Source organism: Neofelis nebulosa, chromosome 2, assembly GCF_028018385.1.
Source record: "Neofelis nebulosa isolate mNeoNeb1 chromosome 2, mNeoNeb1.pri, whole genome shotgun sequence".
NCBI lineage: Eukaryota > Metazoa > Chordata > Mammalia > Carnivora > Felidae > Neofelis > Neofelis nebulosa.
The window spans coordinates 3,325,137-3,352,730 of record NC_080783.1 but is presented as its reverse complement, the minus strand read 5'-3'; the positions used below and the strand labels follow the sequence as shown (position 1 = coordinate 3,352,730).

Genomic DNA, 27,594 nt, shown 5'->3' with positions numbered 1-27,594 from the left:
TGTCACCGTAGGTCAGGAGATAGAATTGTTCCGTCTCCATATCGATAAGCTGGTCAGACTTGATCGGCAAGAGGCCACAGCTGTCCCGGGGCCACACTGAACTCTGCCGCCGAAGCCACATCTGTGTTAGTTGCTTTTGGGTTTCTTGGCACGATGGGTGCTTTCAGTAAGGTGGATGGCATTGTGGGAAATCCCCCAGAAACCAGCGAAATAAAATTTCCTACTGATTCCCATGATTGGAGGTATTTTGTACGCCCGTAAGAAAACACAACATAGAGGGTCAGAGTTGGACTCTGGGTCAGAAGACCTGGGTCTGCGGTCTGATGTCCCCATTTTCTGACTTTGCCACCTCGGACAATCCACACGGCCCCTCGGCGTTCCCATCTCTAAAGTGGAGGTGATGATGTATGGTCACGAGGACCAGATGAGGGGATGCACACGTGACGCTCGGGACAGGGACTCCTGCCGCTCATTAGGACCCCCACGTCTCCCCTACACACCCCTCTGAAACGAGGTAAGGGTGGTGTGGCCACAGATCACGTGTGTTCAGTGGCCACTTGCCTGCCACCCACATTAAAAGAGATCCGGACGGAGAGACAGAGGCTTGGCTCCCGCCCTCAGCTGCAGGCTCCAGGCTCCAGGCTCTGCTCTAGGCTCTAGGCTCCAGGCTCCAGGCTCCAGCTCCAGGCTCCAGGCTCCATTCTAGGTTCCAGACTCCAGGTTCCAGGCTCTGCTCCAGCTCCAGGCCCCAGGCTCTAGGCTCTAGGCTCCAGGTTCCAGGCTCTGCTCCAGGTTCCAGGCTCCAGGCTCTGCTCTAGGCTCTAGGCTCCAGGCTCCAGGCTCCAGCTCCAGGCTCCAGGCTCCACTCTAGGCTCCAGACTCCAGGTTCCAGGCTCTGCTCCAGCTCCAAGCCCCAGGCTCTAGGCTCTAGGCTCCAGGCTCCAGGTTCCAGGCTCTGCTCCAGGTTCTAGGCTCCAGGCTCCAGGCTCTAGGCTCCAGGCTCTGCTCTAGGCTCCAGGCTCCAGGCTCTGCTCTAGGCTCTAGGCTCCAAGCTCCAGGCTCCATTCTAGATTCCAGACTCCAGGTTCCAGGCTCTGCTCCAGCTCCAGGCCCCAGGCTCTAGGCTCTAGGCTCCAGATTCCAGGCTCTGCTCCAGGTTCCAGGCTCCAGGCTCTGCTCTAGGCTCTAGGCTCCAGGCTCCAGGCTCCAGCTCCAGGCTCCAGGCTCCACTCTAGGCTCCAGACTCCAGGTTCCAGGCTCTGCTCCAGCTCCAAGCCCCAGGCTCTAGGCTCTAGGCTCCAGGCTCCAGGTTCCAGGCTCTGCTCCAGGTTCTAGGCTCCAGGCTCCAGGCTCTAGGCTCCAGGCTCTACTCTAGGCTCCAGGCTCCAGGCTTTCCTCCAGGCTCCAAGTTGCAGGCTCTAGGCTCCAGGCTCCAGGCTCTGCTCCAGCTCTAGGCTCCAGGCTCCAGGCTCTGCTCTAGGATCCAGGCTCCAGGCTTTCCTCCAGGCTCCAGGCTCCAGGCTCCAGGCTCTGCTCCAGGCCCTACCTTAGGCTCCAGGCTCCAGCTCTAGGCTCCAGGCTCCAGGCTCTAAGCTCTACTCTAGGCTCCAGACTCCAGGCTCCAGGCTTTCCTCCAGACTCTAGACTTCAGGCTCCAGGCTCCAGACTCCACTCTAGGCTCCAGACTCCAGCTCCAGGCTCTATTCTACGCTCTAGGCTCCAGGCTCCAGGCTCTGTTCTAGGCTCCAGGCTCTAGGCTCCATGTTCCAGGCTCTCCTCCAGGTTCTAGGCTCCAGGCTCCAGGCTCTGCTCCAGGCTCCGCTCCAGGCTCCAGGCTTTCCTCCAGGCTCCAGGCTCCAGGCTCTGCTCTAGGCTCCAGGCTTTCCTCCAGGCTCCAGGCTTTCCTCCAGACTCTAGGCTTCAGGCTCCAGGCTCCAGCTCCAGACTCTAGGCTTCAGGCTCCAGGCTGCCTAACTAAGGAAGTGGGTGGGTTTGGGTACCTGGCGACAAACTGCACTCAGCTTTGGCCTCCTTAACTATAAGGAGGGACCAGGGGCTGCCAGTCTCACAGCCTTCACATGGGGCACTCGGGAGAAAGTATTTGAGATAATGCACGCGAAGTCTCAAGGGCTTTGCAAATGTAAGATGGTGGTGGCATTGTTGTCAGAAAAGTGCAAAAAAGATGCTTAACACCTGGATGTTTCAGGCTGGTTTGTAGCTGCTCCTGAACTTGGAGCAGATGCTCACTGGCCCTGGGAGTTGTGCATTTTTCTTTACACAGGGCACTCTCTATTTTTTGGTGGTGATGCTGCTTTCTTCTAGAAGCAGGGGAGGGCACAGGTGCATGCGTAGTGTGGGAGTCAGGAGAGGTACCAGTGTGGAGGGGAAGTGCTGGAACCAGTGTCTTTAAAGGTCCACCTTTACTTGGACCTTGCCGTAAAGGCCTCTCTCTGGCTGTCTGCCTTCTCTTGCGTTCTGTGGATGCTAACTGCACAACAAACGTGCAAAGGCCACCGGTGCCTCGTGGGGGGTGGGGCTCAGGTCAGCCTGTCACCTAGATGGTTCCAGCCCCTCAGCTGGGGATGCTCACAACAGTCTCTCTGAAGTAAGTACCTGTTGCGTTGCTTGACCAACTTTGAGAAGACAAAGCACGTGGGGCTGGGATTGAGGGTGGTCGATGGCACCTCAGATCAACGGCCCTCAAACCGTGGCCTCCAGACACAGTACCCACGCCACTTGGAACGCGTTAAGAATGCGGCTTCTCAGTGTCCCCGCTCCTGAATCAGAGCCTCTGGGGGTGAGCCCGCCCTCCAGGTGATTCTCACGCACACCCAAGCTTAGAAGGTCCGCCTCAGATAAACTGATGCCACTGGGGGTCTGATCACAGAGCCAGAGAATAGCATTGACACTAATATTCCTGATTAGAACACTATGGCTTTTTCCTGCCCAAGCGCCCGAGGACTGGCTGAGTTCTTTCAGCCACAGAGAGGAGTATTATCATGACCTTCAGGCTGGCGAAGCCGCTGCTGAGAAGATGCCCTTTCTGAGAGCCTCCCCGCTCCCCAGACAAGAGGCTGGGGTGGCCTCCTACCCCAGGGGGCGGCCTCTGGGCACACAGCACACACCTGGTTGTGAGGGAGCGAGCGAGTTCGTGGAGGGATGGACAGATGGGTCGCGTTAGCCCTACTTCAGGAACACGTGAACCTTCAGTTACTTTGAAGCCAGAGCAAGAGTCCAGAGATCAACAGTGGTCACCTATGCGTGAGTGAAGATTTACCAGAAAGCTGTGGCCAGCGGGGTCGACTTCGGCCAGGGGTTGAGCCCCTGCAGGGTGCAGATCGGTTATCTGGGCCAACACAGTGAGTCGCCTGTCCCCTTTCATGTAATAGGACATGGAAGGAGTGGAAAAGCAGGCGGCTTTCTGCCCCTGCCCCGGTCACCTGACGTTTGCTCCCTCTTCCCGGCTCCCTGTTTTTGGTGACCTTTTCTCTCTTGTGTTTCTCCGTTGACTCTCCGTGTTATGTGTGCACTTGGAAAAAATCTCTGAGTGATCCAGGTGAGGGGGCTTTGGTTTCATCGGGCGGCGTGGGGGCGATTAGGTTGCTCTGCCCGCTGCCAGCACAGTGAGCTGGCATGCCCTAAAAAGGCATGCACGGTGTCCAGGAAAGCGCTCCTGAGGTTGATGGCACTCTCCCAGGGGCTGAAGAAACTTGGAGCATGTTTGTAGAACATTCTATTGTGTGGCTTCCCTGTTGGGGCACAGGGTTCGGACTGGAGGAAGTTAGGTGTATTATTAATATACCCTGCCAGGTGCAAAAAATAGCTGTCTTTGCCTGACCTTAACCTCACGTACGAGCCGTGGTTCTGGAGAGCCGTGTGCACACCAGGAGCCACTGCAAACATCTGGAGGGGTGGGGTCAAGGGGGTTGGAGGGGCATGCAGGTGGAAATTGAAATGAAGAAATTCGGACGTGTGCCCCTGCCCCAGAAAGTTTAGCTAGACTGATCTTCGAGAGAAGTCATAACCTGTCCTGAGCAATGTTTTTCGTTAACTAAATCACAGACTTTGTATGGGTTTCCCAGTTTTTTGAGCAAAGTCTTTTTTCTGTCCTAGGATCCATTCATGCAGGGACCCCACGCTGCATCTTGTCCCGCTGTCCCTTTGTCTCCTGCAGTCTGTGACGGTGTCTCTACTTTCCTCGTCTTCCGTGACCTGGGCACTTCTGGAAAGTAGCAGATAGGTGTTCTGTGGAATGTTCTCATTCTGGATTTGCCTGGTTAGGCTGAGGTTGTGGATTTGAGGGAAGAATTTCATGGAGGTGAAGTGCCCTCTTGCTCACATCACATCGGGGGATGCACGATGGCACACGACTTATCACTGACGGTGTTGACCTGGACCGCTGGGCTAAGGGGGGGGGGGGTCTGCCAGGTTCCTCCACTGTACGGGTACTTACCCTCCCCCCAGCTCTGTTCCCTGCAAGCGAGTTCCTCCTAAGTCCAGCCACACTCGGACAGAGGACTTCAGCTCCATGTCCTGAAAGAATGTGTGATCCTAGGTTGAAACCTTCACCATAATTAGTAAATTTCAGATTGATATCTTTGAGGCTGTGCAAATGTCCTGTGCCTTCCTGAAGTCCGTCAGTGGACTTCTGTAAGTGTGAATGCCAAAACCAGATTACTTGGCGAGACCAGTGAACCCGAGAGCAGGGATTGGGAAGCCCTTGAATGTGTTGTGGTACCTGACGTGGCCTGATTGTGACCCAACCCCGTGGCCGTTGCCTTTTTCCCTCACTGCTGGGACGCCGGCTGGCTCTCTGGGTCTTGCTAGCACCCTTCTGTGTTCTGCTCCCCCAAACCTTCCTTCCCCACTCCCAGAGGCCCCCTTCTACTTTCACTGGAGGAGCAGAAAGGGACAGGTCCATGGGGCGCCTGGGTGGCTCAGTCGGTTGAGCATCCGACTTTGGCTCAGGTCATGATCTCATGGTTCATGAGTTGGAGCCCCACGCCGGGCTCTGTGCTGACAGCTCAGAGCCTGGAGCCTGCTTCGCATTCTGTGCCTCCCTCTCTCTCTCTCTGCCCGTTCCGTGTTCATGCTCTCTCTCTCAAAAATAAATAAACATTAGAAAAGTTGTTTAAATACTTTATTGCTAAAAACTGCTGTCACCTGAGCTCTCAGTGAGTTAGAATCCTCTTGCTGGAGGAGTATCTTGCCTCGAAGTTCACGGCTGCTGACTGATCAGGGTGGTGGCTGTGGCAATTCCCCAAAATAAGACAACAGTGGAGTTTGTGGCCTCGAATGACTTCTCCTCACAAACGATTTCTCTGTGGCACGTGATGCCGTTTGACGCCATTTTACGCACAGTAGGAATCTTTCGACACCGGAGTCCGTCCCCTCAAACACAGCCACGGCTCTATCAGCTCAGTGTAAGCATCTTCCAGGTCCTTTGTGGTCACGTCAACAGTCTTCACGGCATCGTCACCAGCGGCAGATTCCACCTCAAGAAACCGCTTCCCCAAGAAGCAACTCCTCCTCCGTTCAAGATTTCCCCCAAGACCGCGGCCACACACTCGGTCCCATCATCAGGCTCTGCTTGCGATTCTGGTTCTCTTGCTGTTTCCACCCCGTCGGCAGCGACTTCCTCCACGGAAGGCTTGGACCCTCCATGTTGTCCGTGTGGGCTAGAATCGACTTCTTCCAAACTCTTGTGAATGTTGGTATTTTGACCTCTTCCTGTGAATCGTGAATGTTCTCAATATAAAACGTAGAGAGTGGTGAATCCTTTCCAGAGGGGTTTCAGTTTACCTTGCCCAGATCCCTCAGAGGAATCACGATGACACTTGTAGCCTCATGAAACGTAAAGACTTGAAAGTCAAAACGACCCCCTGATGCACGGGCTGCGGAATGGGTTCTGTGATAGCTGGCAGGAAAACAGCATTCGTCTCGTTGTCCTTCTCCATCGGAGCTCTTGAGTGACCCAGTACGTTGTCAGTGAGCACTAATATTTTGAAAGGAGTCTCTTTTTTTGTTCTGAGCCCTGGGCCTCAACAGTGAGATTAAAATATTTGGAAAACCACGTCGTGAACAGACGTGCGCTCATCCAGGCTGTGCTATTCTGCCTACGGAGCACGGGTGGAGTATATTTCCCATAATTCTGAAGGGCCCCAGGATTTTCAGGACGGTGAACGGGCACTGGCATCACTGTCAAGTCCCCAGTCGCACCGGCCCCTGGTAAGAGAGCCTGTCCCCTGGGGCTCTGGAGCCGGGCGTTGACGTCTGCTCTCCAGCGTGAAAACCCTCGATCACGTCTCCTTCCAGCAGAAGGCGGCTCCGTCCACACCGCCCGTCTGTTGTTTAGGGCAGCCGCCCCCACCATCGTCCTGCCGGGTCTCCCGGAGAACTTGCCGCAGCTCCGGCACGAGCACTCGCAGCCTCACCTTGCCCTTGCACTTCTGTGTTACGGACACGCTTCTCTCCTGAACCAACCCCTGCTCGCTCCAGACTTTCCTCCGGCAGCCTCTTCACCTCCCGGCCTTCACAAGGAGCGCCAGGGCCTTGGTCTGGATTGGCCTTTGGCTTACGGGAACGTTGTGGCTGGCTGGGTCTTCTATCCCGACCACCAAAACCTTCTCCGTACCAGCAATAAGGCTGTTTTGCTTTCTTACCATCCGTGTGTTCACTGGAGCGGCCCTTTTAATTTCCCCGAGAACTCATCTCTCGCGTTCACAACCTGGACGACCGTTCGGTGCGAGAGGCCCCGCTTCCGGCCTGTTTCAGCTTTCCACCGGCCTTCCTCACCGAGCTTCCTCATGTCTGGCTTTTGATTGAAAGTGGGAGACGTGCGACCCTTCCTTTCACTTGGACACGTAGAGGCCATCGTAGGGCTATTAACTGGCCTAATTGCAATAGGGTTGTGTCTCAGGGAACAGGGAGGCCCGAGGAGAGGTGGAGACGAGGCGGTGGCCGGCGGGGGGAGCAGACAGAACACACAGAGGACATTTATCGATTCAGTTTTCCGGCTTATATGGGCGCGGTTCGCGGTGTCCCCAGACAATGACAGTAGTGACATCCGAGGTCACGGGTGACAGATCACCACGACAAATATTACAATGAACAAGTTTGAAATATTGCGAGAATTACCCAAATGCGACAGAGACACAAAGTGAGCAGACGCTGTCGGAAAATGGTGCCGATAGGCTTCCTCGGCACAGGGTTGCCCAAAACCTTCAACTTGTAAAAACTGCAGTATCCGCGAGGCACAAAAGGCGAAGCATAATGAAACGGCGTAGGCCTGTAATAGTGAGTGATAGAACATGAGAGAGATCGAAGAAAATGCAGACCGGACCGTTCGAGACGAAATGTCTGGATTGCAGAGAATGACAAGCCTCTCTGTAGAAAGCACCGGGGCTAAGTCACATGCAGCAGAGTTCGCGAGGTTCTCCGGGAGCATCAGGAATTGCATCAGTGCTGGCCTAGGTAGGGCTCTCGCGCTCTCTCTCCCTCAAAAATAAATCATAAACATTAAAAAAAATTTTTGTTAAAAAAAAAAAAAAAATTTTGTTAATGGGGTCACAACAGTGAGGCCCTGACCCAGTAAGATTCCCGTCCTTATCAGAAGAGACCCTGGGGAGCTCTCCCCTGGGTCATTGAAACACACTTGCTGTCACCTTGAACTTGGATTTCTAGCCTCCAGAACTGTTCATAAGCCACCCAGGCAGTGGCATTATGTTATAGCTGCTGCAGCAGACTATGACAGGTGGATACTGTTATTCCCATATAGAAATGACCTGCCGAGTCATTTATCATAAACCTGCCCTCTTATCACACAGCTTTGCCATGGTTGACTTTTTTCACTTTGGATTCTCTCTCTTTTTTTTTTTTTAATGTTTATTTATTTTTGAGAGAGAGCCAGAGCATGAGCAGGGTAGGGGCAGAGAGAGAGGGAGACACAGAATCTGAAGCAGGCTCCAGGCTCTGAGTTGTCAGCACAGAGCCCAATGCGGGGCTCGAACTCACGAACCCGAGATCATGACCTGAGCCGAAGTCAGACGCTTAACCGAATGAGCCACCCAGGCGCCCCTGGATTCTCTTTAGTGTTGATGTTTGAAACCTGGTGTCATGAGGATAGGCTAGGTTATGGTGTGGGAGTAAACACCCCAAATCTTCAGAGCCCTGAAATGGCTGAGGTTTCTCTCTGGCCTACACTAGGCGCCCATCATGGGTCTCAGGGGCTCAGTGCGTTAAGCTTCAAGGCCTCCTGCTGGGCGACTTCCTTTCTAAGGACTTCTGCTGTCACCACAGCAGGGGCAGAGGCCACCCACCTGTTCCCTGGCTCTCAGTACCTCCACCCTGAAGTGACACATCATTTCTGGGCACGAGGGTGGGGACGGTGCCCAGCCGGCTCCTCGAGCCGATGTGAGGACCTCTGAACAAAGTAGGAAAGGAAGGAAGACCCGCCCGACAGGTGCACAGCTGGGCAGGAGAAAGTGCCCCTTCCCTTAGACAGGGCAGCCCCCCCAAAGTGGATGTGTGGGGTGGGGAGCAGGGGCCGGATTCCACCCCGGTGGCCCCAGAGCCTGGTGCCGCCATGAGAGGAAGCCGACCAGGCTTTCTTCTAGCCCCTCAACCCGCTCCCAGTTAGTGGGGGGCTCCCCCAGACCCCGGCCCCAGCTGAGGTGGGGAGAGGTCCGCCTTACAAAGGACTCTACCTCCTGGGGTGTTTTCGTGGGGACCCGGGGCCGCTGGCAAGGCCGCGTTTCAGACCGTTCCCGAAGCAGGAGCCGCACCTGCTTGTCGATGTTTCCCGGATCTGGGGTAAGAACATACTATCTTCTTCGCCGTTCTGAACTACTGAGGGCAGCTTCTGTGTCCAGCGTCTAAACCGGCAACTGAGACAGCGTGTAAACACACTGGTCTTTTTGCTTGGGTTCGTTTGGGTCCTGGGGTTCCACCTACTCTGTTCCATGTCGGAGTCGTCTCGGAGGCCTGGCGGGGGCGGGGGGGAGGCCAGCCGCGAGCCCTGCCCCTCCCTGGACGTACCGGGGACACTCGAGCCATCAGAACACGGACACTGGGCGTAGCTCTCCTGCGCGCCACGTCTTTGCAACTGCGGACCCTCCAGCCGGCCTACGGCTCCTCTCTTCTCTGCTTCTAGGGACTGTTCTTTTCTGAAATTGTGTGGCAGGGCACAAAAGGTATGTTCTTTCTCCAGTGGCCGGTGCATCCGCTGCGCTCTGCTGTACGAGGCCCTGGCGTTTCATTTCACGTCTCAGGATATTCGTGAGCCTGTCAAGTCACAGGATCTCAGCCTTTCTTTGCTTCTCTGCTGAGCGACTGAAACCATTTTTCCTAGAAGGCAGCCGAGCCCCCGCCGCCCCCCCTCCACCGCCGAGCAGCCTAGACCCGGGAGGAAGGAGAGTGTGCGTGATGGTTCGGGGAGCGTCCCCCCCGCCCCCACGCAAAGCAGAAGTGATGTCAGGGTTCACCGGAAGGAAGGAAAAAGTTCTGAGATCAAGCAGCTTTGGACTTCTGACCTCGTTCTCTCAGATTCCTGGAAGACCCCGGGCTTTTCAGGATTTCGTCCCCTCTGCCCTGTGCGTGTGACCCTGTCCGTTCTGCTGCTCTGGCTGCACCGGGGAATTCCGCGCACTCAGAGGGCTTCGTTCACCGCCTGGCCCCCGGGCTCAGCGTGGTGGGTTCTGCGGGAGCAGGAGGCAGAGTGGGGCGGTGGGCTGGGGGCGTCCACACCGCTGCGGCCCTGGGCTTGCCAGGAGCCGGCCCCCCTCTCCCTTGAGCACCCACAGGGCGGGCGCTATTTAATTAGCTACACTCAGCTGAGAGCGCGATGATGTTAGATGCAATTATAGGCCAACAGGAGGGCACTCGGTGTATTTTTAGGTTCCATTTCCTGAAAAGAAGATGGTGTTTTTCAGGCTGCCGTTGACCGTGGACGGCGAAGGGTCTTGACATTGTTTTATTTTTCATTTTCTCCCTCCGGTCTTTGCCCCCCTTCCTCCCTCTCGTGGTTCAGAACAGCCACGGGGGCCGGCATCACTCTGGCCTCCTGAGCCCGGGGTCGCCTTTCTGTGCATTTACCTGTTCATTCAGGAATGCATTCCTTCTCCGATTCGGCAGATCCCGACCAGCCCCAGCAGGGAGCCACATGCCGGGGCCAGGTGAGATGTGCTCATCTCCAACCACCTTACTTTTTTTTTTTTTAATTTTTTTAAAGTCTATTTATTTTTGAGAGAGAGAGGGAGATAGAGCGCGAGCGGGGGAGGGGCAGAGAGAGGGAGACACAGAATCCGAAGCAGACTCCAGGCTCTGAGCCGTCAGCACAGAGCCCGACGCGGGGCTCGAACTCACAGACCGCAAGATCATGACCTGAGCCGAAGTCGGACGCTCAGTCGACTGAGCCCCCCAGGCGCCCCTCAAACAACCTTACTTTCCATATCCATCTGTCCACTGGGCAGATTTCTACCGACCACACCCTCTGTGCCGGGGTCACAGCAGCGCACAGGCAAAGTCATTGTCATCACCCCGTCCCCCCGGTAACCCTAAAGATAAACTTCTGAACGGGCAGCTCTGTGACAGGCCAGGTGTTGAAAAGTGCAGGGAAGAAAAGCAGGGCTATGAGGAAAAGGGGGGTTGCTATTGTAATGGGATGTCAGCAGAGGGAGCCCTGATAAGGTGCTATTCCAGGCGGAAGGCATAGCCGCCCAAAGGCTGCTGGTTGAGAGCAGGCCTGAGTAGGGAGGCTGTGTGGCTGAGCAGGGTGAACCCAAAGGGAGAGGCACCTAGGCACTGGGTCGTCAGGGGCCTCTAGGGCACCGTAAGACTTGAGCTTTTTTTCCTGGGAAAATGAGCGGCTAATGGGCCACTTCGTGGAAGACAGGCCCACTCTGGCCTCTGTTTTCAGAGGGTTCTTCCTGGTGTAGGACCGTTGCAGATGGCTGTGTAGGTTGTGCACTGCAAAACCCAAGAGCATACCCTTCAGACTGAGTCCTGTGTGAATGGCCATCACCCACCTGAGCAAGTGGTGCATGAGGAGCAGCCTGGAGGGCATGGGGACGGAAGCAGGGGGCCAGACCGGATGCAGGGGCAGTGACCTGGCAGAGAGGTGAGAGTCCCTGGATCAGAGCGCAGCAGTGGCGGTGGTGAGAACTGGCCAGATTCTGCATTCCTTCTGCAAGGAGAGCCCACAGGACTTGATAACCGATCGGATGTGAAGTAGGAGAGAAGGAGAGACACCCCAGATGACCCCAGGGGTTTTGCCCTGAGCCGTGGGAAAAGTAAACAGGGTTCGACACAAGCTCGTCTGAGGGTTGAATAAAGTCGGTTTGGGGAGAAAAGCCTAACTGCTGTCTGGACACCTCTGCCCTCCCCGTCCCTCAGAAACGCTCACAGGTCTGAGGTGTGGATGTTGGATTTTAGGGGAATTCGGAGGCGAAGTCATAGTCATCATCAATTTTCACCATTAGTTTCTACTAATTCGTTAGTTGGAGGTTTTTCCACATGAATCTTAACGTAAAAAATCTCAAAGCTACCCCAAGTTCGGGAGAGAAGTACAAGAAATGCCCACATGTCCATCAGCTGGAGCCAATGAGATTTTGCCCAATTTGCTTCATCCAACTCTTTTCCTGTTTCCTTGCTCATAGTAAGCGAATTCCAGATACTGGGTCACTTCAGGGCACATCACTTAAGAGCAGGGACACTTTCTTACATTGCCACGGTGTTTTCAGAAATAGCCAATCTGACATTAATTCCTCATATCATCCAATCCTCAAACCAAATACAATTTTCCTAATTATCTCAAACATGCTGCTTTACAGTTGGTTTCCTTGAAGCGGGATCTACCAAAGTCCGTGCATCAGGGCCTTCTGATCTCTGGAGGCCCTCCTGTCCCCACCCCCATGTTGTGGAAGCCAGGCGACCTGACCACTAGACGGTCCTGTGGTCTCGATTTAGGGGTGGCTCCCTTCTGGCTTCTCTGTACTTGTCTGTCTCTCCTCTGTATTCCCTGTAAATGAGACTTAGCTCTGGACCAGTGCTGTCCAAGAGAAACATAAGGTGAGCCACACGATAATTTTATTTTAGCCCCATTAACAAAAAGCAAGAAGAAATAGGTGAAGTTAATTTTAACAACATGCTGGATATAACCCAGTATGTCCCACATAGTATCAGTTCAACATTAATCCACATAAACGTTAGGAATGAGGTATTTTACATTCTTTGTCTCTCACTGAGCCCTGAAATCTGGAGTGTTCTTTGATCTGGTGCTACCTCTGGGTTTGGTAGTTCACCCGCTCAGTGGCCACGCGGGGCTGGTGTGCATTAGGCAGCAGGTGTCAGGGTGCTTCTCCAGACTCTGGCACGCCGTTCCCCCGTGGGCGGAGCCGTGGGCTTCCTCTCGCATCCTGTCAGAGGTCCTCAGCGGTGCTGCCACTTGCAGTGATCGCTGGGTACAGTGCGGTGACAAGGAGGCCTTCCACTGTAAGTTTGTCCATCCAAAAACACAATAGGCTCCCACTTTCTCAGATGGGAAGACTATGAGGAAACCGGAGAGTTCGGAGATGGGTTTGGCACGTACAGTGTCTGAAACCCTACTTGAGCTCCAAGGAGAGAAGTAGACAAGGCAGATGGATGGGAGTCTGGAATTCAAGAGCGAGATCGCAGTTGGAAATATAAACGTGGGAGTCACCAGGGTATCGGTGGGACAAGACTAGATGAGATCAAGGGGACAAGAGCAAGTGAGGGGTCAGCGAGGTAGGGAAACAGCACGCTGGGCTGCTGCCTCAGACACCAAGTAGGGAAAGAATTTAGCGAAGGAAGGGATCACCTGTGTCAGGTAACACCCATGGGTCAGCGAAGGACAGGGTTGAGAGGGACCCACTGGATTTGGGGGTGACCTTGATGAGAGTTGGTTCAGCGAGTCACGGGGGTGGATGCCCGATTGAAGCAGGTTCGAGGGAGCGGGGGGATTCCTCAAAAAATTAAACTTAGAATGAACACATGATCCAGCCATCCCACGTCTGGGTACTATAACCTAGAGAATTGAAATCAAGATCTAGAAAAGATACCTGGACGCCCATGTTCATAGGAGCGTTGTCCCCAATAACCAAAATGTGGAAACAGCCTCAGTGGCCATCCGTAGATGAATGGATAAACACATGTGGTCTGTCCACACAAGGGAATGTTATTCAGCCTTAAAAAAGAAGGACATCCTGTCCCCTGCTACAATATGCATGAACCTTGAAGACACCATGCTAAGTGAAATAGGCCAGTCACCAAAGGACAGATACTACATGAAGTCCCTAGGGGAGTCAAGTTCACAGAGACAGAGAGCAGAATGGTGGGCGCCAGGGGCTGGGGGAGGGGGAGGAGGAGTCAGTGTTTCATGGGGCCAAAGTTTCTCTTCGGGAAGAAGAGAAAGTTCTGGAGACCATGGTGGTTGTGGTCGCTCAGCAGCGTGAATATACTTAACACCACTGCACTGCACCCCTAGAAATGGTTGCAATGGTCAATTCTATGCTAGGTATATTTTACCACAAAAGAAAAGGCGCAGGGCACCGTGTATGGTGGGGGGGGAGTTGAGGTAGGGTTGCAATTTGGGAGCATGGTGGATGGCGGGAGTGTGGGTGCCAGACTGGAGGCTGGGATGAGAATGTGAGGACCAGAGATAATGAGAACAGGGGGGCCGGGGGTGTCATTCTGTGAGGGAGCTCAGCTGTGTAGATCAAGGGTGACACATAAAAATGCTGTAAAGGAGAGGAGGTGATTGCTTTTGATTACTTCTCCATGGTGGCCTTGGAGGCAGTAAAAAATCCAGTGAAGTCTCGATACCAAATATTTCAGGCTGGGCTGAAGGTGCTTCTGGGGAGCGCGTCGACGCCAGAGACCAGATGGAACAGAGGATGTAAACCAACATCCCTGGGGGGATGGAAGATGCTCTATAATTAGATCGTGCGGTGGTTGTCCTGCTCCATAAATTTGCTGAAACTCCTTGGCTTGTACACATGAAGTAGATGAGCTTCATGGTGTGTAAATTACACCTCCTGTGGCTGTGAAAATACACACGCATCGTGCTCCCTGGTATCCTGAGCTTGTCCCTTGGACACAAGCGCCCTGGCCACTGGGTGGCCCGGTGGGTCTCAGTTCCACCTCTGGCTCCGTGATGAAGCCTTCCCCATGGCTGGGGGGTCATCAGAGCGACTCCCACGGATGACACCCGCTTGGCTGCCGGCCACCTTCGCGGTGGCCGGCCCCTGCGGAGACTTGGAGGGTGGCCCTGGCTCCTTCACACCCCGCCCGTCACTCGGGACCGCCCACGGCTCCCATTGTGCCCCCCGCACCCCTCACACCCCCGTCAGGCTTTGACCCAAGGAGCCAGCAGCTGGCTCAGCACATAGGAACTCAGCAAGGCGGGCCTGCCGCTGAGAGCTTGAACTTCCCTGAGACACTGCCCGTCTGCAAATAGCTCTGAGGCTGGCCTTTTGTGTCAGAGCCATGCATCACTTCATTCCATTCCATTCTGTCACTTGGCCGCGGACTCAGAGGGCGTGCCGACCCGGGGCGCTTATTATGGGGGCGGCGTTCAGGCCTCCCGGTGACTGGACACAGAGCAGCTGCTCCCGCCGGGCTCCGACTCCATAAAAGGCACATGTCACAAAGCATCGCTGAGCCGTCCGCCCAGACCCAAAGGGAGAAGCTGCTAAGTGCTCTCCTAGATTAATGGCATTCAATCAAATGACCGTAAGAACTTAGCTGGAAGGGGTCTTAGAGATCATGCATCCGTACCCCATCTCCTTTATTTGAAAAACGAGATTCAGCGGGCCCTCCACTTGCACAGGGTCATCCTAAACTCAGCATCAGGACTCAGACCTGCCCCGTGGTTCCTGAGAACTCTCCCGGTGGATTTGTGATTTCCTGCCCGATGCCCCCTTCCTCCTGTGTCACCTCGATGTCAAGGAGATTACAATTCTGGCTCGTCCCGTGTGGACCTAATTCGTGGTAACAGCAGCCTGATGTACTACGGAGACATTCGTAGTAAGAGCAGCCTGATGGTTTTAAGGAGCTCTGTGCATGGCTATGATCCACTTCACTTGATGAAGTAAAGTCTTGATCTAGAATGAAATTAGACCGAACCGCGTTTGGTCCAGATAGCAGATGAAGTTGTTATCCACGTGATTTTAATGTTCCTGAGTGTTCAGTTGGTTTCAGTGTTTACCAGTGACTTTTTTAAACGGTAAGGGTGTCTGGCACCCAGAAAACATTTTTAAACGTTAACTGTTATTTCACAACGTGAGTCACTAATGAGAAAAGCAGCACATGGGGACTTGGAGACGCCGCCCCAGTCTGGGGTGGGGTCGGGCGCCTCCCCTGGTGGAAAAAAGTGTTCTTGTGCACAGACTGGGGAACTGCTATTCTGGGCATGACAATCAAAGCCAATTTTTTTAACTCACAATCGCACAGCAGGAGGCTGCAGGGATTTTAGCGGGGCTTTCATTCGAGAGGCCTCTCCAGGCCACCCCGGCATCACTCACGTCTTCGTGGAGAGGGCTTTTTAAAATTTTTTTTTTCAACATTTTTTATTTATTTTGGGGACAGAGAGAGACAGAGCATGAACGGGGGAGGGGCAGAGAGAGAGAGGGAGACACAGAATCGGAAACAGGCTCCAGGCTCCGAGCCATCAGCCCAGAGCCTGACGCGGGGCTCGAACTCACAGACCGCGAGATCGTGACCTGGCTGAAGTCGGACGCTTAACCGACTGCGCCACCCAGGCGCCCCAGTGGAGAGGGCTTTTTAATGTTCAGAAGGAAGGTGGACATTTATAGGTTTTCAGCGAGGCTGAATTCACTGGGGCAATTAGATGAATCTAAAAGCGTGCACTGTTGAGGGCCGAGTGACGTCCCGTAGATTCTTAGGCGGGCTACATTTCTGCTGTCTTTGAAACAGTGAGAAAGCCCCCTGGGCAGGTTGACTAAATCCACCAAATCGGTGGAGATTCGCTGGCTCACTTGTGCTGTGATCAGATGTGGATAGTACATCTTTAACCCCAAAACATGACTTAACTCAAACCAGTCCTGTGTATTCTCCAACAGGTCAGTGTTGATTGAAACCCAGTCACGCGAGCAAAAGAAGAAATATCCAAAGAAATTTTATATCTTTTTTAAAAATGTGTATTTATTGTTTATTTTGAGAGAAGAGAGAGCGAGGGAGCATGACAGTGAGGGAGGGGTGGAGAGAGGGAGAGAGAATCCCCAGCAGGCTCCGCACTGTCAGCAGAGAGCCCGATGCGGGGCTCGATCCCACGAACTGTGAGACCCTGACCTGAGCCTACATCAAGAGTCAGACACTTAACTGACCGGGCCACCCAGGCGCCCCGAGCACTACATCTTTTTATGTCCAAAAATATCCAGACCCTCAGTTGAAACATCGAAAGACAAATCAAGAGAAAGGCTACTTTTTTTCTCATTAGGTTGCTCTTGAAGAAGACCGTAATTCCACAAACAGTGTAGACGTCTCCTTCTGGTCTCTTCTTCCCTTCGCAACGGTGAGCTCTAGGGCCCGAGTCTGAGGTGTGTTTGTGCAATCAGCTGTCGGTTTTGCTATTCAGCTTGTTTCTGTTTTATTTCATTTCATTTTTCACCCTGACCCCCTGGACTTGAAGTGTGTGTGCAGGGGTTGGGAGGTTGGGGGTTGGGAGTTGTCTGCCTGAAAGGAATCACAGATGTAGCCTTAAAAAAAAAAAGACTGATCTTTGGTGCACTTTGCATTATGTATTGCAAAACAAAATAAAACGAATACCGTGTAAGCAAATCGGTGCTACCTATGTAACTCCCTTTGTCTTGTTTGGAATGGCAGACTTCTTTTTTTTGCCGCCGCAAGTTACTGTAAGAAAAGTCAAAGCTATTTTCCTGGGGAGCAGCGAGGCATGGATTTTCAGATACTCGAATACATTTACTCAAGTGACACTGGTGCCCTTTTATGCCAAGTGAAGCCGTATGGTTTTTACATCTGTTGAAATGCCTTCTGAGGTCAATCGATCCGCTAATACTTACTGAGCACCTGTCTATGCGGGACTTTGGCTGAATTGTAAAGACAGTGATTCTTGGCTGAGGGTCTCGGGGTTCCCAGGGCCACGTTGTGCAGTACTCCTGCACAAACACCATCGGCCACAGGCGTGGTTACTTGTGTGGAAGTTCCACATGCACCGGCCCGATGAAAATGAATGCATGGTGTGGTACAAATAAAAACAGAAAGTAAAAAAGGGAGGACAGAAAATATAACTAGAAAAGCGTGAGTTTCAGGGGCGCCTGGGTGGCGCAGTCGGTTAAGCGTCCGACTTCAGCCAGGTCACGATCTCGCGGTCCGTGAGTTCGAGCCCCGCGTCAGGCTCTGGGCTGATGGCTCGGAGCCTGGAGCCTGTTTCCGATTCTGTGTCTCCCTCTCTCTCTGCCCCTCCCCCGTTCATGCTCTGTCTCTCTCTGTCCCAAAAATAAATTAAAAATGTTGAAAAAAAAATTAAAAAAAAAAAAGAAAAGCGTGAGTTTCACTTTGGGGAAGTAGGCCTCCAGAATAAATGGAGCCTCCAAAGAAGAAAGCCAAAATAAATAGAACAGAAATGATATTTCAAAATGTAAATTAATAAAACATTCGGGAAAGGAAAAGAGATTTGAATTGACACCGTATCCCAGAAAACATAGTTCTTAGTGTGGCCAATACTGAGACATAGTTTAGTAAAGTTTCTAAACAACTGTAATGAAGATTTTTTTTGGGGGGGGGGGGGAAGAGCGGGTCACTTATAAGGGAAAAGTGTTCACACTGGCCTCACATTTCCCCGTGGCAACATTCGACTAAACATCAGTTAGAACAATGCCAGCAAAGCCACAGAAAAGAAGTGTGACCAGGAATTGTATACACCGAACTGTCGTTCAAACATAAAGGAGAAAAAAGTTGTGTTTGTTTATACACGCATAGAATTTCTCTGAAAGCATATGTAGGGAAATAGAATTCTGATTTTTGAAAGCACAAGAACTCGGGAACGTCACCCCCGTCGACCCGGGTACAGAGCAGGGAGGTGAGCACACATTCAGCGTGCCTGCCCGAGGACAGCTCCAGAAGGCCAAGTCTGCCCTCTGCAGTTACGTGGCCAGGCTGCGTGGCAAAGGCTGCCCTGACCCAGGTCCCAGGAAGTCCCCAGAAGATGAGCAAATGTGAACTCTGGCTGAAGTCTGTGTGTGCCTAGTGTGATTGGGACTCGTTTCCTGAGGCTGCCATAACAGCTTACCACGAACTGGCTGGCTTAAAACAACATAAATTTATTATCTCACAGTTCGAGAGGCCAGAAATCCATAATTGAGGTGCCAGGAGGCTTAGTTCCTTCTGGAAACTCCGAGGGAGTGTCTGTCCCTGTCTCTCTCCCAGCTTCTCATGGTTGGAAAGAAACCCTGACGCTCCCTGTCTTGAACACACCTCCTCCAATCTCTGCCTCCATCTTCTCATGGCATCTTCCCTGTGGGTCTGAATCTCTGTGTCCAAGTTTCTCCCTTGGTATAAAGACACCAGTCATCGGATGGGGGGACCACCCCAACCTAGTATGACCTCATCTTAGCTCGATTGCACCTCTAAAGAGCTCCTTTCCAAATAAGGTCACATTCACAAGTTTCGGGTAGACATGAATTTTTGGAGGATGATAGTCAACCTTGAACGGTGTTCCTTTTTTTTTTTTTTTTTTTTTAGTTTATTTATTTATTTTGAGACAGAGAGAGAGAACATGGGGCAAGGGCAGAGAGAGAGGGAGAGAGAGAATCCCGAGCAGGCTCCATACTGTCAGCACAGCATGCGGGGCTCAAACTCGTGAACTCTGAGATTATGACCTGAGCTGAGGTCAGGAGTCGGACGCTTACGTGACTGAGCCACCTGGGCCCCCCCAGCACGGCGTTCTTAAGCATCTCCTGTACGATTTTGCTCTTCGGGGTTGAAACATGTGACATGTCCACACACGCTAACGCCCTTCGACGAGATACGGAAAGCCATTGTTTTTTTCAGGCCCAACTACTTGAGTATATTTTTTTCCTTTCTCTGGGGACTTGACGATGTACAACGCTACGTCATAAACTGGCCTGATACACTGTTTGTTCTGTAGCGCGATCCATTAATAACACCTTGTAACTAGGACAGTTTTTTCTCCCGTTCTCCATCTGGCTATTTATAGTGAAGCCTAATTCCTCGGAATTAAAACGCATCGATTAACATTAACGGCTATAACTGATTTAACTTAAAGGACTAGAATTTGTGGCTTGGAGAAATCATCGATAAAGTCGGTGGCCCTTCTGTGGGACAAGGACGGAAAGCGGCGTGCGGCATGCCCGAATGGAATGATCTAGCAAACGTCCACACACGCTGGCCCAGCTGGTGGAGGAGAGAGCTCAGAGATGGTGGAAAGCACGTGGGTATGTGGGATCTCCTAAGGAGAACAGGAGAGCAGGGTGCCGAGGGCGGAGCACTGGGCTGTCGGAGGACGAAGAAGATGAGAAGGGTCACCGGCCACACACCTGGAGCCAGGGGCCGGGGGACAGTCACCGAGACGGGAGGGAAATGGGCCATGTCACGTGCTGCGGAAAGACCAAAGAGACACGAGTGGACGAGTGTCGCTGGCACTTTGCGGTAGGGAGGCCCCTGGTGGCCTCAGCCTGAGCAGTTTCGGTGGGGCCCTGGAGGGGGAAGAATCACGGGAGGGGGGGTGGGAATAGATGTGCAGGTGCCAAGGCCGTTGGGCTCACGGCAGTGACCCGTGCCTTCCTCTCCAGCTGGGCTCCTGCTCACTGCCGCTTCGGGATCTTGACCGTACTGCCCCTGCCCAGGGCTGCTTCCCAAGGTTCTGTGCCGAGCTCTGAAGCCCCTGTGACCTCCAGGCCCGTTGGCTGCTTCAGGCGGGGTGTCCTGCTGGCTGGCTGTCCCCGCAGGAAGGCTGTTCTAGGAGCTAAATCTTGTTAAAAACCAGAAGCGTAATTTGCTGAGTGCCTGTTACATACCGGCCGGTTGCGAGTATCTTCCACCAGTGCTGTGACACAGGTGCGGTCGGGGAAAAGCAGACAGACTGAGAGAGAGGTCCAAGTGCGTGGATGGTGCCCTCGGAAGAAACAAGGTGTCGTCTGTGTGAGGGCAGACACTCCAAGGAGGCGAGGCTTTATCCCAGCTAAAAGGGAACTTGCCACAAAGAAACGCTGCTCAGGAGCTGAAGGCCCTTCCTTTCCAAAGTGCGAGGGTCTGGTCTCTGGAAGTGTGTTTTCACCTTCTTGGAAGTTCTCTGTTTGAATTTTGAAATTTCGAGGAAATAACATTTTGTAAAGTCATCATCCTACACGTACTGTTTCTGCCCCGTGGCTACATCGTATTCTGTCCGTATTTTCACCACAGTTGTTTGCAGAAGGCCCCCGTTTCCCTCTGCTATAAATAACATGGACATGAACACCTGTTCAGTCATCTCCGTGGGCATCTCTGATCGTCGCTGGAAGTTAAACTTGCTGGTTCAAAGGAGGCGCACATCTGTGAAGACCGACGAGCACGCCACCCTAGTTTGGTTTTCCATTAGTCTGCAGAATTTCACGACAGCCGAGAGTTTCTATTTGTAAAACTGAGCGTAGGGATTTTTCTGGAAGCTAATCAATGACTTCAGGCTTATCAGCCATTGCACTGTGCTGACTCCAGAAGATTTTGAGTTTCTCCCATGTCTCAAAGAACAGTTATGATTTTAATTATTCATGAAGCATTTAAATAAGCTTCTTGCCCCGCGTCAAATAATGCAGCCTTACATATTGGGGGATAAACTATTTACTTACGCTTTTTGAAGTTAATGAAGTTAAAGTCTAAGAGTCTCATATAAATGTCAGGGTAAAATACAATGCTAATTTAGTTTAAGAGAAACAACACTGATTTTCTTATTTTCCGGAGTGAATTTTCTCCTGATGTGGTTTTTTTTTATTAATTTTTTTTTTTAATTGAGAGAGAGAGACAGAGCATGAGCAGGGGAGGGGCAGAGAGAGAGAGGGAGACACTGAATCCAAGCAGGCTCCAGGCTCTGAGCTGTCAGCACGGAGCCCAGCTCAGGGCTTGAACTCGTGAACCGCCAGATCATGACCTGAGCCCCCAGGCGCCCCTCCTGGCAGGTTTTTAATTGAGAGCTGGGTGTTTGGCACCCACCCGTCACGTGAGAAGGAGTTGGTTCCCAGAAGTAGCTACAAGCCAAAATATCTTAATACGATGCTTACGATGCCTTGTTTATCAGAAGCACAATGTTTAAAACTGGGGTGTTATCTCCAGTGGCTCATTTAATGACAACACTGCCAAAAGGTAGTTTCACTTACAAAAATAAAACAAATGTAAGTTCTTTACAACCTTTACTAGTGTTAAAACCAGGCGCGATGCTCGAGTGGGATTGGGGGGCGGGGGGGGGGGGGGAGGGGGCGTGGCTGTTGTTAAGCGTCTCCCAGCAGGGCTGAGCTGGCTGGTGGAGAGCGAGGACACCCCTGCAGCCTGGCTGGGCGATGCCGCCTCCCTGCAGCAGGGAAGGGGGAAGGACGGACGGATGCACGTCCTTTGTTGTTCGAAATCAGCCTCCAACTGCAGTCCGCAAGCCAAGCGCATCCTCTGGGGCGGGGCTCCTCCCTTCGGGCTGGGTGCGCGGGAGGGTTTCTATGGCAACGACCACGCGGCTGCAGTGACCTCTTACCCATGCGTCTTTGGTTCGAAACTCCTAGGGGCTCGCAGCCACCCCGGAAGTGCCCCAGGGTCCCGGCCGCACCGCAGACGCGGGCCAGGTGATTTCGCCTCTCTGTGCCTCAGTGTCCTTCCTGGGAAAGCGCTCTAGTTCATGAGCTTGTCGTAAGGATGAAGAGCATCCAGGTGCGGTGCTCAGCAGGGGGCAAGTGCTGGAGCCCCCTCCATGCCCCAGAATCCAGCACCTTCGCCGTCCTTGCACGGGACGCCCACAGACCCTGCAGGACAAGACCAGCATCATCGCATGGCCGTTGCCGCCGCGTTTCTGCTCTGTGACCTCTCTCGGGCAGCCCCGACTGACTGGTGCTTCCTTCTTCCTTGCCCTGAGCCCTGCGTGGATCTCCCCCTGGTGACCGGACAGCCCTCAGCACCCCCAGCCGGCCGGCCACCCCTGCCGCGTCTCTGGCCTGTCCCCGCGGCTCAGAGCCAGAGGAGCAGGAGCTCCTCCGTCTCCGGTCACCTCGCAGGCTGCTGGTCTCTCTGCTTGCAGGGTCGGCCCCACCTCAAATCTGCCTTCATCCTGGTGTGCCCCTGATCCCCAGAAAACACAGACCTCATGCCACGATGCCCCTCCTCACCGTCCTTCTCAATGACTCCCCCCAGCGGGCAGGAGAGATTTAAAACCTTGGCCTTGTCTCCCATCTCATCTCCAAACATGCAGACATGCTGAGCTCTGTCTTCGATCACTCACCATCCTTCCAGACTCCCTTCCGCCTTCCTCCAGAAAGCCCTCCCTGCCTGCCCAGGGGGCGGCCTAGGAGCGTATCATCCTCACAGCATTTATCCTGATGTTTGGCTCTCAACAAGGTTTTTGTTGAATAAATGATGAAATTGCCAAAAAAAGATAGATATTATTGAGGAAAAGAAATGTTTGATTTATTATACTAACTATAATACACGTTCATTGTAGGAAGTAATAAGGAAAATTCAGACAATAATAGGAAATAAAAATTACGCCCCATACTGTGACCAAGCATAAGACCTGTTAACACTTTGTTTTATTTTCCTCTGGGTTGGTTTTTTGTTTTTTGCTTTTGTGTGTGTGTGTGTGTGTGTGTGTGTGTGTTTTGCCTGTGGATGTTTTTGAACACAGTCTCAATTGCATATTTGGAAACACTGCATTTTTGATTCCCTTTCCTAAGGAAAGAAAGAAGCCCAACTCTTGTATCAAAATGCTCTGAAAAACGTTTTAACGGCCACAGAATATAGCACGGAGGACATCCCATCATGTGCTTGTCTTTTCCTATTGGACTCAAAGAGGTTGTCCACACGTTTTTGTGTCTGTTTGTTTTCAGCTGTGAATAACACTGCAGGAAGTGTCTTCACAAAGAAGTAAGTTCTCGCACCTCAACCTGCCTCCTTAAATTGGAATGTTAAATGGGCAGAGACAAATGTAAGCAGCGTAAACATGTGTGACGGGCCTGACACCTGTTCCCAAATTGCTTTCCCGAAAGGTCGCATCCGCGTTTACACTCACCGCGCGTTCACTGCGGGGTCAAGCGCTACGATTATTCTTAGCCTTTGTGAGTCTGATGGCTACAGACTGGTAGCAGGTGAAGCTCTCGAATGCTTTGAAGTTCTTCTTGCAATTGTCAAAGCACGTCTGGGAGTGTGAGAATGTTTTGCTTTGGTTTTGCCGACTTGTAGATGACTTATTTACCTGGTCCTAGCGGTGGCCAGTGTTTTTTCTCAGTTCAGATCAGGAAGTGAACACCTTCCCGAAAGAACTAAGCCTAAGCCAGTGCTTGAGGACCGAACCGGAGATTGTCCCCTGGGCGTTAGTTGCCCGGTGAGACATTAATGTCACAGCCTGCTGAGTAGATGAGAGAGAGCGGAGGTGGGGCTCAGCACCGAAATGACGGCTCCACCTGAGATAAATGCTTACACACGCCTCTTTTTAAAAACAACACGATCTAGGGGCGGTTGAGCATGCAACGTCGGCTCAGGTCACGATCTCGCGGTTGGTGGGTTCGAGCCCCGCGTCGGGCTCTGTGCTGACAGCTCAGAGCCCGGAGCCTGCTTTGGATTCTGTGTCTCCCTCTCTCTCTGCCCCTACCCCACTCATTCTCTCTCTCTCTCTCTCTCTCTCTCTCTCTCTCTCTAAAAAATAAACACACATTGGGGTGCCTGGGTGGCTGTCAGTTAAGTGTCCGACTTTGGCTCAGGCCATGATCTCGTGGTCCGTGAGTTCGAGCCCCGCATCGGGTTCTGTGCTGACAGCTCGGAGCCTGGAGCCCGCTTCGGATTCTGTGTCTCCCTCTCTCTCTGCCCCTCCCATGCTTGTGCTCTGTCTCTCTCCGTCTCTCAAAAGTAAATAAACGTTTAAAAAAAGAAATTAAAAACAACACGATCTCCTGAAACGCAGCTGGCTACTCCAGCCCACCGCTCCCTAGGACACAGTTGCTGAAGAGCAGAAGCCCACCGGGTCTCCCTCATGCCCACCATGCGCGAGATGTGTTCACCTGACGGGGTGTTGCACGCAGCCGCCTCGAGAGTCAGCCTGAGTCAGCCTCTGGCAGAAGACCGGGCGAGTCTGGAAGAGATTGGGCACCGAGTCATTTAACTCAGCCCAGCAGGGAGGGCGGGTTTTCTCTGCTTTTGGACAGCTGACGGAGGCGGCGGGCAGTTATAATCCTAAAAGGGAAAAAGTAACACATACTCTAAGGATGATTTCTCAATTGGGTGTTTCACAGAAAGGAAAAAGTCTGAAATGTCCCAAATAAAGCTGCTTGCTGTCATTGTAACACAGCTGGGAGGGCAAGAGCAGTATTGTTGAAATGGAGGTCACTGTGTTCTAGGAAGCCTGCGTCCTGGCACACTGGTGAGTCAGCCTGGCCGAGGGGCCTTCGGTCACTTGTTAAGACTGGAATAATGACATCTCCTGATGGGAGCAGTGACCAGGCTGGCTGGAGTTTGGAGGCCCCTTCTGGCTGTGGTTTTAAGGAAGAGGGAAAAACAGGGCTGCCTGGGTGGCTCAGTCGGTTAAGCATCCGACTTCGGCTCAGGTCATGACCTCGCGGTTTGTGAGTTTGAGCTCCGCGTCGGGCTCTGTGCTGACAGCTCAGAGCCTGGAGTCTGATTTGGAGTCTATGTGTCCGTCTCTCTCCACCCCTCTCCTGCTCATGCTCTGTCTCCCTCTGTCTCTCAAAAATAATTAAATGTAATTAAAAAGTTTTTTTAAAAAGAAAGAAAGAGGGAAAAACATTTGTTTGTCCGACAGTGGCCAGGGATGGGGTGGGAGTCAGGACCATGGACAGTCCAGCTTGAGGACATCACTCAACCCCAAGCCTCACTTTTCACCATGATGCCACGGGAACAGCGACGGTGACCTTTCAGGGCTGCTTAGGCGTCACTGAGACCAAACACAGCACCTGCGTGAGTCAGCGGCCAGCGTCCCACGGGGAGGCGCGTGCAGCGACATCCACACGGACGCCACACGCCTGGGTTCCGGTCCGCCTCTGCTGCCCACCAGCCGCAGGACCCCCGCAAGCCGCTCTGTCTGTGCTTTGGTGTCCTTGTCCTCAGTGTTATCAGGGTGGACAGTGCGATCTTTTCTCCCGATGGAGCTATTGGCAGAAATAACCCCAGTAAAGCACGTCAGACGTTGGATGAAGCTGATATGCTCTGTGGGCTCTCGTTTTTGTCCAGGCTCACTGGAGGCTGGCTTAAGTCGGACACTTTGCAATCGGAGGCGAACCTTACAAGGACAGAATTTATGTGGACTCTTTTATATTCCCGCAGCGACCGAAGCATAGTAGGAAGAGCTGGGGGCGCACAGGGAGCGAGGGCTTTGCTGGGGCCCAGGGGCTTCTCTGAGCAGCACACCAGCTCCTTGTTCCACCTGCCCTCAGTGTCCCTGCCCCGTGGGAGAGGCTGGCCAGGGGCTGGAGCCCACCCGGAGCTCCGTAGGCCGGTCAGTACTGTCCCGGCTTTGTATGCCTGTGTGCGTGCACGCGTGTGTGTGTCTGTGCATGCGTGTGTACCTGATTTTCTTGTGAAATATCTTCAACCTATAAGCTAATTGTATTTCAGTCATGTAACTGACCAGTCTGACAGCATATTTCTTTTTTTTAATGTTTATTTATCATTGGGAGAGAGACAGAGTGGGAGCGGTGAAGGGGCAGAGAGAGAGGGAGACACAGAATCCAAAGGAGGCTCCAGGCTCCGAGCTGTCAGCACAGAGCCCGACACGGGGCTCGAACCCACGAACTGTGAGATCATGACCTGAGCCGGAGTCAGACGCTCAACCCATTGGGCCACCCAGATGCCCCCAAAATGAAGCTTCTTAAAACAGATGGAGCCTGGAATTCTTACGCCAGAGAGTTAGACTTTTGTGTTCAATGAAGACTGAATATTTGAAAAATAAAAAATTGGGTATAATAAATGATTAAAATTCTTAGGTATCCGATATCATATTCGTTGTTCAAAATAGGAAAGCAGAGGATTTTCTGCACCCCTGAAATACAAATTTTATCTTGCCCTTAAAAAAATGCTGACTTGGGGCACCTGCCTGCTGTGTGACTCTTGATCTCGGGGTCATGAGTCCGAGCCCCACATTGGGGGGAGAGTGTGCTTAAAAAAAAATATTGACTTAAGTTTGATCGTTCTAAATTTGGCTTATTATCCTGGCTATTCTGAGAGAGTAACTATCATACACTGAAATTAATATATTACAAAAATCTGAAAATGGATGATACATATTGTTAAAATATTTTCCTTAGGAGCTTAAAACTCTAAACCTTTCCATGCGATTCCTCTTGTCTCTTTAAGTATTGTGTAGATAAACCACAAAATACTGACTTTCAGCGTCTTTAATAAGCAGCAGTATTTTTCCATTCCTCCTAGAGCATGATGGAATCCCGTTACCATATGGTGGAGATGCCCAAACTCTTTAGATGAAGAACAGACTTACCAATGCACGTATGCTCAGTGCACAAGTCAGAAAAAAAGTGATCTTGCTTGTATATTAAATAAAACTCTGGGGCGCCTGGGTGGCGCAGTCGGTTAAGCGTCCGACTTCAGCCAGGTCACGATCTCGCGGTCCGTGAGTTCGAGCCCCGCGTCAGGCTCTGGGCTGATGGCTCGGAGCCTGGAGCCTGTTTCCGATTCTGTGTCTCCCTCTCTCTCTGCCCCTCCCCCGTTCATGCTCTGTCTCTCTCTGTCCCAAAAATAAATAAAAAACGTTGAAAAAAAAAAATTTAAAAAAAAAAAAATAAAACTCTGACGTGGATTAGGTCGTTAAATTCTTCAGCCGAGGGTTGGGGCCTCTTTGATTACCAACGCTTAAATTTTTGTAAGTTGCTTTAGTAAAAAAAAAAAAAAGAAAGAAAGAAACTTGGGGATGGACTCACCAAGGCTCGAAGTCGCCACCAGGAGGCACCACAGGCTCACCTGTCACTGGTCTGTGGCATGGGAGGGGCTGTGGCAGGAGGCGCGGGCCACCTCCAGGAGAGCTGGACAGACATCTGGGAGGAGTTCGGACTTCACCCCTCCTCCAAGGGAAGGCCGGCAAAGGTTTCGCTAGAGGGCTAACCTGCTCCCTGGTCACTGTAATCCTTTCTTACTTCCTCGAAGGCCCAAAGCCAGCGTTTCCTGTTGACAACCCCTGAGCCTGGCACGGTGCAGGGACACTTCTGTGCAATGTCAGGGCACGTATCACAGTTAGAACTGGTTCCCTACTTGTACACTTACTTAATGCCAGTCTTCCCCCTGGAATGTTGACTGCCTGTTGTCACTGCTACACCGCGGTTGGCTTGGTGTGTGATGTGTAGCGGGCCCTCCATCCATGAACGAGCAAAGGAATGGGATCGCACGGGC

General features: G+C 52.5%; 1 protein-coding gene across 42 annotated transcripts in view; it reads left to right on the top strand.

Moving 5' to 3' along the window:
* Window positions 1-27,594, top strand: part of LRRFIP1 (LRR binding FLII interacting protein 1) — a 141,200-nt gene that overhangs the window by 14,295 nt on the left and 99,311 nt on the right. The window lies entirely within an intron of this gene.